Genomic DNA, 10106 nt, shown 5'->3' with positions numbered 1-10106 from the left:
GGTCACAGTATAGGAAGGTTGAGAACCACTGCTCTATGAACCCTATACAAGGTGAGGACCGGAGATAAGAGAGGAAAGGACCTCCCTCATTGCTTTTAGGTGCATCATTCTGGTGAAGTCATTTGAGCCCCTGAATCTCAGTTTCCTCATCTGTGAAATGGGACTAATTCCAATTTCACAGCAATGGGGTGACGCTCCACCCTAGTACAGAAGATGACTAGTATGAGGGACTTCACAAGGCTGCCTTTGTTTTCTTCCTCTCTTTAAGAGACTAGACTCACTGGTAAAAAAAAAAAAAAAAAATGATGGAGTATTACATTTTTCCCCACCTTTTCATTTTTCTTTCTTTTCTTCTTCTTTTTCTGTGGTATTGTGAATTGAACCTAGTATCTCACACATGCTAGGCACACTCTACCACTGAGATACACCCCCAGCCCTCGGTAGTTTTTATTTTGAGAAAGGGTTTCCGTAAGTTGCCCAGTAGGTCTTGAACTCTTTCTGTCTGGGGTTGGCTTTGAATTTGTACCTAGTCCTCTTTATAGCTCTTATTTTGAGACAAGGTCTCACTATGTTGCTTGTACTAGCATTGGAATTACCTTAGCCCAGGCTGACCTTCAACTTCTGATTGTCTGCTTCAACTTCTTGAGTATTGGATTATAGCCTACTCCTCTGGGCCTGGATTTTGTGTTTGAGTGACCACCTGTCTTTGGAACATGTCCTACTATGTCACATGCCCCAGTTATCATTTCACTGATCCTTTTACTATCCAGCGTGGAGCCAGAGGTTCTTGTTTCCATTTTGCACCTAAGGAAATTGAGGTCCAGGCAAGGAGAATAGCTCAGGGTTACTGCTGAGATTTGCAATTAAGACCTAACTGAGGGCTGGGTATAGTGGCAAAGACCTTTCATTTCAGCAGGAGGATTGCCACATGTTCAAGGGCAGCCTGGTCTACACAGTGACTTCCAGACCAGTCAGGGCAATACAGCAAGACCTCAAACAACACAGCCTTTTTTTGTTTCCATTTCCCCCCTCCTCCTTCCTCACCCCTACAGAGCTGGAATGGCTGCACTCCAGGATCCTCACAAGGCTCCTTGGGTGGGGACAGCCAGATGGAGAGGGGTTGGGGGTGTAGGGACAGAGTTTCAGGGCAGTGAACTGGCATAGCAGTCTGGGTGCTGGGAGAGCCTACTCAGCCTTCTTGAGAGTCTAAGGAGGGACAGAGGCACCTGGTCTGGGCAGAGCTGTCATTCTAGGATGACTAAGGGGGCTTAGTCCTTTCCACAAGGACACTGTGGCTTTCCCTATGCCAGAGGTGGCTGCATCATGAAATGATTGTGTAGTGACATGGGTATCAGAATAGAGCAGCCAAACAGCCTCCACAGTTCCTTCAGTGAGGAACAAGGAAAGGTGAGCGCCATCTTGCAGTGAGGCTTCAGGTGGGCGAGGGGCTCGCAAGTGCACTGGACATAGGGAAGTCTGACCCGTGGGCTCCTGGGGAGATTGGGGCGGAGGAGGGGCTGGTCAGTTCCCCCTGACTTTTTCACTTTTTGAAGAAGGGGCTTTCTGGAGGAGCCGCTCACAGTGCTTGGCCCCACAGGAGCTAGGTCTTGAGAAAAGCCTGGAAGAAGTGGAAAAGGGGTCCCCAAAGCATTGAGCCAGGGAAGCCTAAGATCCCCATTGAAGACACGTGAGGAATGGGCCAGGCTCTGGCAGCTTGCAGAATGGAGATCCATTTTGAGACTGAATTTTAGCACCAGCGAGCTGGGCTGACATGGGGTGGGGACCGAGGAGGGGAAGTGTTGAGGCGGTGTTATCAGGAGAGAGGTCCAGTTTCTGGAAAGACCATGGGTTAGGACTGAGATAAAGCTCAGTTAAAGATCCCATTAAAGCTCCTTCACCCCTCCCCCAGGTCTGATTTCATGTGAGGTGTTTCAGTCTGAGGAGTAAAGGGGATCTGGGCAGAGGATGCCTAGCATACTCCCTGGCTTTAGGCTCTCCTGCTGTGTCTCCCTGATGCAAACATCATCCTGTGCCACGTGCCTGCCTCAGTTTCTCTTTTGGGTGAATGCAGTCAGCTGCTCTGTCTGTTGCCCAGACCAGGTGAGGATGGACAGGAAACCTGTTGAAAAATGAACGTTCTTGACAGTGCTGAATACCAGCTGGTGGGGGATGGGAGGGTGGGGATCTTTAAGCAGCTGGATGTATCCAAGCCTAATCAATCATGTGGCTGGGGTGGGCAGCTCCACAGCAGAACTGGCTCCCGGCAAGGTTCATCGAGTACAGTCTGCTTTCCCACAGATTCTCTCAAAGGCCCTCTAACAGCGACATAGTCTCCACAAAGGATGTCTGGGCTGTCTGTCCCACCTTGATGGATATCTATGAATAATGCAGATTCCAGGTCCCACCTCACAGCCACTGACCCAGATATGTGTATAGTGCCAGATATGTCTAAACAAGCTCCTCTAGGTGATGTTTATGCACAGCAAAGGCTGAGAATTGCTGGGTTAGGAGGTGCTAATGGTTTAATACCACGATGTTCAAGCTGCAGGTGCCCCGCACCCCCAGTTCACACATGTCACACATGCCACCGACAGCACCTCTCAGTATTTAGCAGTTCTCATCTGAGGAAGTAAGTGCTTGACAGGAGATATGGGGTATGGGCCATTTCTAGAAGGATTTAGCAAAGTCAGAGTGGAGAGTTTAATTCTGCCTCTTTTTTGGTCCAGAGTGGACAGTGAATGCTTTTCCCTTTCCTAGGTGACATACATTCCTTTTTCTTTTTTTTTTTTTTTGAAACAGGGTCTCATGTAGCCCAGGATATCCTGGAACTGGAGGCTAGTCTTGGACTTCTAATCTTTCTGCCTCTGCCTCTCTAGTGCGGGGATTACAGGTGGCATGCCTTTTGTTTTTATTTTTCAAGACAGGTTTCTCTGTAGCCTTGGCTGCCTTGGAACTCACTCTGGAGACCAGGTTGGCCTCAACCTCTCAGAGAACCTCCTGCCTCTGCCTTCCAAATGGTGGGATTAAAGGCATGTGCCATCACTGCCCAGCCAGGTGGCATGCATTTTTGAGGAAGTGGCCTCTACTCAGGGGTTGGCTGGATGTCCTTGATAGATGTCCCTAGCTAGTTAGTATACTTGTATCTTGGGAGGAAAGGACATCTTTGGTTCTGGCCTACACACCCTACCCCTGCTTGTCCTTCTTTCTCTGATTGAAGGGACCCTTGCCAGGCTGCGTTGATGGACCTTCGTTGTATTAATGGGAATTTTTAACCCAAAGGAGAGACTGGGAGAGCAACTCCGCTAGTTGGTAGAGAGGTGCCTTCTGGGGTTCTTGTCCATTCATTTATTCATGACTCACATTTCAACAAATGTTTGCCCAGCACCTTCTCGGCAATAGCCCCATGCTGCAGTCTGCGGGGTCCGGCTATGAAGTGAAGCCCCATTTTTCTTTAGATTCTGGATGAGGAAGGGTAAATCAGGAAGATTGGGAGCCAGATACTCTGGGGACATCTGCCTTCTTTGTATCTTTGCATACACTGTGGCCTGAGTGCTAGCCTGAGCCAGTCAGCTTCAGTGTTTGTGTTAGCTGGTGTCTGCTGCAGGGCAAATGATGCACTAAGTGACATCAAAAGGTGGCTTTCTGATAATTTATCATGTGCATTCTCATAAACACATCACCCTCGTCACAGTACATTTACAAGTGCTAGGCCTAGCAGAAGGGACACGTTAGCACTTACCTAATGAGGTTTTGCAAATGTCAAATGCTCAGGAGCTTTGGTGATGGGCTAAATGGCCCAAAGAGGGGTTTTGTCTTCCATTCTTCCTGTGACACCCATAGAGTATGGCTCTTAGAGCCCCTCACCTCACTTGTTCTCCAGAACTGAAGGCCTGGAGAGGTAGAGGGCTTGGCTCCATGTTCAATGAGGCAGTCCTGGGACTCAGCCAAGTTCCCTGATATTTGGGCCCTGCACATTGGACTAGGCCTTCCCTCTATACAAGCCAGGGGTAGGCTCTGTCCCTCTGCATTGGCCAGAATCTAGGCTGCCAACTTGGACAAGGCTGCCATCCTGGACAAGGGCAGGTTTTCTGGCCAGGATGACAACCCCCAAGTCAGACCATCTCTACCAGAGATCAGATGTCGCACAAGGCACCATGTTTTGTCCTTGGGAACCCCCAGAAATGATTCATGGGGTTTAGGAAAGTGTGGCCCGAGGCTTAGGCTGGGACAGCACATCACTTCCAGGTTTGAGGTTTCTAGAGGCCAAAGCTTTGGTTCAAAGAGTCTTCAGCATGGAAATGAACATGGCAGTATTCTAAGTGCGCCTGAGGCTGTGACTCAGGGATAGAGTGCTTGTTTAGAACATGAGAAGCTTTGGGTTTGATTCTTCAGCTCTCAGTAGGGGATGGAAAAGAAGAAACTCAAATTAACAATTTTGAAGCAAAAGGCAAATGACTTCGATTAATGATGCAATTCAAAAGTATTAACAATGCAAGCAGTAACTTTCAATTATAGTTTGCTTCACTTATTAAATTTAGAGAATGTTTTCCTCATACCAAAAAAATTAATAAATGTCTGGAATATAAAGTAAAGAACTTCTGAACCTATCAGCCACCTTTAAAATAAACCATTCCAGTTCCCTGGAAAATGGGACACAGGAGTCTGGTGTCTCAGGTACCCTCGAGGCTGAGGCTGGGGAATTGCTTGAGTCCAGGAGTTCAAGACCAGCCTAGGAAACACAGAAAGACCCTGTCTTTAACAGTTACAACTGTGCTGGGTGTGTTGACTCATGCCAGTAATCCCAGCACTAGGAATGTGGGGCAGGAGGATCCAGAAGTTCAAAGCCATCTTTGGAGCCATCCAGTTAGAGGCCAGCTTGGTTTATGTGAGACCTTATCTTAAAAAAAAATTAGAGAGAATGGGACGTTATTGTTAGGTGGTACAGAGCTTTAATGTGATGAAGAAAAGTCTTTCAGAAACAACAATGACAGTTGCACAACCCTTTGAACTTGGTTAAGGCTCCTGAAATACATACTTACCTTAACATGGAGAGTGGTGGGAGCAGAGAGCCCGGGGCTGGAGGGTGTGCCTAATAGTCAGCAGGCCCTGGGTTTGACCCTCAGCAACCCACTGAAGTGACTAAAATGATAAATGTTCTTATCTATATTTTAATATTTAAAAAAATTACAAACATGCCAGGTGGTGGCGGCACATAACCTCAATCCCAGTACTCAGGAGGCAGAGGCATAGGCAGGCATATGTCTGTGAGTTCAAGGCCAGCTTGGACTACAGAGAAGTTCCAAGACATGCAGGGCTGTTAGACAGAGAAACCTGTCTCAAAATATTTACAAGTGTATTTGAAATCTGGGTATAATAGTTTTCCTCCATCACATTTCTTTCTTCCAAGGCAAGTGCTGTCTCAGATTTGATCCTGCCCCTCCACAGAGTTATTTAAGTTATTTAGTATTTATTACGTAAATAAATAACATCTGGTATTGTTTGTATGGTTCAAAACTTTATATAAGTTCTATCATACCATATATGTCCTCATTCAACATTGTTGGAGTATGAATATATGTGTATGTGCGTGTGCGTGAGCGTGTGCATGCACGTGCATGTGTGTGTGTGTGTAAGCAAGAGAATTAACCTTAGGTGCTATTCTGCAGGAGCCATACACCTTGTTTTCTTTGAGACAGGGTCTCTCCCTGGGACCTAGGGCTTGCCTAACAGGCTAGGCTGATTGGCCAGTGAGCCCCAGGGACCTGCCTGTCTCTACCTCTCCATAACTGGCTTTATAACTGCCTAACACTACACCCACCTTTTTTTTTTTTTTTTTTTTTTTTTTTTGTGGATGCTGGATTAAATTCATTTTTTTTTTTTTTTTTTTTGTGATGCCTGAGTTATCTTCCCAGCTCAATTACTTTTTGTTTGTTTTGGCTTTTTGTTGTTGTTGTTGTTTTGAGACAGGGTTTCTCTGTGTAGCTTTGTAGACCAGGCTGGCCACCAACTCACAGAGATCTGCCTACCTCTGCCTCTCAAGTGCTGGGATTAAAGGCATGTACAACCACTGCCCAGCTCAGCTCAATTTTTTTTTTGAGGAAAATTTTTATATATCTTAGGCTGGCTCTGCTGGTTGTTTTTGTCAACTTGACATAAACCTAGGCATATTTGGGAAGAGAAAATCTCCACTGAGAAATTGTTTCCATCAGTTTGTCTTATAAGCAAGTAGTGGGGGCATTTTCTTGACTGATGATTGGATGTGGAAGGGCACAGCCCCCTGTGGGTGATGCCACTCTTGGGCAGGTGGTCCTGGGTAGTATAAGAAAGCAGGCTGAGCAAGCCATGAGGTGCAAGCCAGTAAGCAGCATTCCTCCATGGTTTCTGCCTCTGTGCCTGTGAGTTGTTGCCTTGACTTCCCTTAGTGACTGGGTCCTGTAAGCTCGTCAGTGCCTTCCTTCTCTAGTTGCTTTTGGCCATGGTGTTTTCCACAGACAGAAAGCAACCAGGATGCTGGCTAGAGCTCATTGATCCTCCTGCCTCAGCCTCTGAGTGCTGGCAGTACAGGGACGTTGCACAGTGTGGAGAGTAATCTACAATAGCCATGTTTTTATTTTTGAGCGAGTGAGTTACTAAGTATGTAGCAAGCCAAAGTAGATGACTAAATAATGAATAGGTAAGAAAAACATTTAATTGAGTACTCAAAACACTCAGCAGAGACCAACTGAGGATGGCCCATTAAGGCCATGTGGAGTCCCTCCAAAAACCCCAGGCAGGGCAGGTGAGGTATCCAAGTAAAATATCAGTTTCAATGGACAGAGATGACATCTTCACATCCAGTGCTCATGGTGTCCATCACAAACGAGCTTGGGAAGTTGAGACAGCTGGAGCTTTTGGCCGAGTTTCCAGCTTCTCTTCGCCTATAGAATAAGGTTGGAAATGGCTTACCTCGGGTATCTTTAAGGAGGACACTTGGCTGTTTCCCTGTCCTCTTCTTTCCCTATCACAGCGTCAGGGGGCCAGCCCATGTCCAGACATTGGAGAACACTTTGGCACAAATACAGTTGGGTCTGAAGTGGAGTTGGCCAGCCCTGTTTCCAGAGCCTGTTTCTCAGTGAGCTCAAGCACCTGCCAATTTACCACAGCTGTGTGGTGTTGTGCCTGGCCTGATTTGGTTTGATTTCATTTTTGATTTTCAAGACAAGATTTCTCTGTGTAACAGTTCTGGCTGTCCTGGAACTCGCTCTGTAGACCAGGCTGGCCTCAAACTTACAGAGATCCACCTGCCTCTGCCTCCTGAGCACTGGGATTAAAGGTGTGTGCCACCACCGCCACTCAGTTTACTTATTTGTGTATTTATTAATTTGTGTGTTTGTGTGGGTATGTGTACCATGGGGTAAATCTGGAAGTGAGACAACATGCAGGAGTTGGTTTCTCCCCGCACCATGTGGGTTTCAGGGACTGAACTCAGGTTGTCAGTCTTGGCAGCAAGTGTCTTTACCCACGAGCCATCTCACTGGCCCGTACTTCCTCCCCGCCATCCCTTCCTGATTTAGTGAGAACTTTTATGTAGGCCAGTTTGGCCTTGATCCCAAAGAGATCTACCTGTCTCTACCCACTGAGTGCTGGGATTAAAGATGTGGGATATCACACCCAGCCTCAATTTATTTTCTTACTATTTTGTCGTTGTTCCTAAGATTTATTCATATGTGTATATATATATATATGTATGTATATGTATATGTATGTATACACACACTATATAGTTTTTCTCACTACTGCGTATTATTCTATGTGGTGAACATGGTATGATTTTTTTCTCCTTCCCTCATTTTTGAACAGCCACACTTTGTTATCACCCCAATGTGCTATTATGTTTATCCCTTTTCATCTCTTTCCCTTTTCTTTTTGTGGTGCTGAAGAACCAAACCCAGACCCTGGAGCATGCCAGACACCTCCAGCCCTGTTGCTTGGCTTTGTAAAGGAATATTTTTTTTTTTAGCATTTCCCAAATAGAGGCTTGTTAAGCTCAAGTATTGTGCCTTTTTTTAATATAAAGTATTTGTGTATCTATTTATTATAATGTGTACAACATTGTATATGTGTGCACGTGTTCAAGCATGTACACCATGGCATGCATGTAGAAGTCAGAGGACAACTCTGGAGTCAGTTTTCTCCTTCCACCATGTGGGTTTCAGGAATTGAACTCAGGTCATCAAGCTTGCTTGATAAATAAACTCTCTACCCACTGAGCCATCTTGCCAGCTCAGGATCGGTATCTTTAGCTTGACCATGTAATGCCAAACTGCTCTCCAAATTGATTATAATCACTTCCATTCCCACCAGCAATTCACTTCCTGTCACTTTCTCCAGGTCCTCCTAAACACTTGTAGTGTCAGACTTAAATTTTAGCTGGCTTGAGAGGTGTTGAAGGGTTTCCCATATGCTTGATTGGTCTCCCTAACTAGTGCTTGTTCACTCCTGCTGCTGATGGTGGATACGTGGCATCAGTAGATGAATGTGGCAAGCTGAAAGTCAGCATGGGACTAACACAGCATTGTTCACGTTATGGAAGTAACATCATGGAGCCTTTAAAGGGAGGAAGCATGTTTGATGACCTGAATTTGACCTGTGGGTTTGAGACCAGCCTGGGCAACCTATAGAGTGAGTTCAGGGATAAAAGAAAATACTATTCCTTATTTATCTCTTATGTCCGTTACTGGCCCAAGCCTACATGTGTTTTCACTGGCACTTGGGGCTTTCTCACTTTTCCTCAGCAGCTACCCTCATTTTTGCCTTGAGATTGCGTGCTGATTGCCATGCCTTGCTCAAAAGGCTTTCCTGCTTGCTTTTTTTTTTTCAAACTCTTAGCTCAAGTTCAGGAGTTCTGATGCCTTCTACTACTCCCCTCAGGCTCTTGCATGCATGTGGTTGGTACACAGGCTCATGCAGGCAAACATAATACACATAAACCAACAGACAGATAAATACAGTTGTCCTCAGGCTTAAAAAGTGGTTACTATGGTATATTCTGTGTCATCGCATTTATTTATCTGTGGCTGAGTCTTGCTATGAGGCTTAGGCTGGCCTCAAATTTGAAATTCCCCATGTTTTACTACACACACACACACACACACACACACACACACACACACACACACTTACTAAAAAAACCCAACCAACCAAATAGTATTTTAACATGGATGGCGGTCCCTTAATCTGCAATCTCTGAGACAGGGTGTCCTGCTGGCAGCTGGGATGGAGGAGGTCAGGGTCCAGGATGCTGACCACAGGTGGGATGGATGCCCCGTGCTGTGTTTCCCAGGGTCCTCCCACAAAGTTTCCATTCCAGCTCTCCACCTATGGCAAGGCTGGGATCCCGAGCTATTCCCTCCCTGCCCTCACTTAAGGTTCTGTTTCTCTGTACACAGATCCAAGACGAACTGGGCTCCACCACCTTTTCCCGTTCATCCAACCCTGATACGTGTCCTCTGTCCTCAGTAGTCCTGCCTTCCCGTTTCCCTTGGAGGCTTCACTCCGATGCTGTACCCCGGTGCCTCCATGCACCACCTGGATGCTTTTGATGGCCAACATGCAGCGGCAGACCTAGGCCTCCTCATGCCTTCTCTTCAGCCTTTTCTCCGACTGCCACGCCAGTGGCCACTGGACCCTATAGCAGCACTACTTCTGGCTTTATCTGGCCCAGGGCTTGAAGTCTACCCCAGTGAGGCCACAGAGAGATCTTTTGGGGGTTGTTTCCTTGGGCCCCTGCATCTAGTAGCCATCTCTGCCAGAACCAGAGAACAGTTCTCAGAAGAAATCTAATTCCGTTTATTTTTTCCTAACCCCCATCTCATGCCTGGCTAAATCCAGGAACTGAAGCCTAGCCTGTCTCAGAGCCTTTGTACCATCAAATTACCCACCCCTGGGACATCTTCCCACCAGGTCACCTCAAGGTGGCCCATTCTCATTTTGTAGGTCTTAGCTTAAGGCCAGCTCCTAGAGATGCCAAAGATGTCATCGAAAGTTGCTATGTTCCATTCTGTTTATTGCTTGATGTCTGCAAGCTCCTCAGGGACAGGGACCAGGCACTGGCTGTCTCCATCTTA

Source organism: Phodopus roborovskii, unplaced genomic scaffold (assembly GCF_943737965.1).
Source record: "Phodopus roborovskii unplaced genomic scaffold, PHOROB, whole genome shotgun sequence".
In the NCBI taxonomy this organism is placed as follows: Eukaryota; Metazoa; Chordata; class Mammalia; order Rodentia; family Cricetidae; genus Phodopus; species Phodopus roborovskii.
This window is presented reverse-complemented; position numbering follows the sequence as displayed.